Source organism: Equus caballus, chromosome 4, assembly GCF_041296265.1.
Source record: "Equus caballus isolate H_3958 breed thoroughbred chromosome 4, TB-T2T, whole genome shotgun sequence".
Lineage (NCBI taxonomy): Eukaryota > Metazoa > Chordata > Mammalia > Perissodactyla > Equidae > Equus > Equus caballus.
The window spans coordinates 97909695-97911138 of NC_091687.1; positions in this window are offsets into that span (position 1 = coordinate 97909695).

Sequence of the window (1444 nt, forward strand, 5' to 3'; positions counted from 1 at the left end):
GCGCCCTCTGATTGGCGGACGAGGCAGCTCCGCCGGCGAGGGGCGGGGCGCGGCTGGTCTCCGCCAGGTGGACACGCCCCCCTCGGGGCTCCCCCTTTGGGCTCCACCTCCTGGGAACCAAAGTACGAATTTCCAGAGCGCTGACCCGGAGGAGGACTTCCCAGCAGAGGCTGATGCAGTGGAGGGCGAGGAGGAGGGAGTTTGGGACCTGGGCTTGAATCCAGGCTTACCCATTTAGTGGCTCTATCAATTACTAGCTGTAGGAACTCAGCCTGGACACCCATTATCTCGGAGCCTCAGTTTCCTCATCTCTAAAATGGGGATGATAGTAGGCCCTACCTCACAGGGTTGCTGTGAGGATTATACGATATGCGTGGCGATCACTGAGTTTAGTGCCTCGTACATAGGAAACAATAAATGTTCCCATTCCTCTGATCAGAGGTGTGATCTCGAAGCCCCCCAAGAGAAGAATGCGGGGGCTTCGCAAGGCTCTGGATCAGCTTGCCTTCCTTATCTCCCGGCTTCTCCCGTTCCTATTTATGTGTCTTTGAGCAAATTAACTTACCTCTTCGTGCTCTTGCTTTCTCCATCTGCAAAAATAATAATGATACTAATAATAGTAACGTTTAAATAATAATAGTACCTATCCCAGAGGTCGTTCAGAAAGTTAAATGAGAGTCCATGGAAAACTCTTAACACTGTGCTTTCATACTACAGTTAACACTTCTTCATTAAAGAGACTAAATAACAAAAGGTGTCTAGGATATCCCAGCTTCTGAGTTATTTGTAAAACTATGAAAATTAAAATGTGTTTAATCCTATTTCCCCATTAATGCCCACCGTCCTCTCAGATGGTGCATACTGAATCCTGAGCTTCCACAGGCACTTTTCATAAGCCCTCAATTTGCTTTTCTATAGTCTGTCTACCTTGAGAAAGTGAAAATCCGTCCCACTGATAATCAGTCTACGATGTACCCAAGAGACACAAACAAGGACAGTGGCAAAACCAACAGAAAACAATGTTTCTCCCAAGGCCACACCATTCAGCAAAAAGACTAACAATCCCCTTCTTTTGAATAATTACAGCTTTTTTTACTAATATCTTCCAACCCCACTTCATTTTTCCCTCCAACCTCCCAAACAAAGATTGCTGAGACACCCAGTTCCCAGACACTCCACCTCCTGACAGCACCCGGTCCAGAGCTGGTCTCTCCTGCTTGTCTCTTCCCCAGAATCACCCAGCACCAGCTTCAGCCCTATAAGAGGCCCCTCCCTACTGCCCTTCCAAGATGCCCACCATTGCTCGGCTGTCTGGTCTCCCCCGCTGTGGCAAGTTAATAAGTTTAACTTTGTTGGACTACAGGTGTATTCCTGGTAGTCTGTATCTGTTAGGCTTTATCAGTTAAGTAATGTTGGTGGGTGGATGCAAGCACTTAAACTTTAT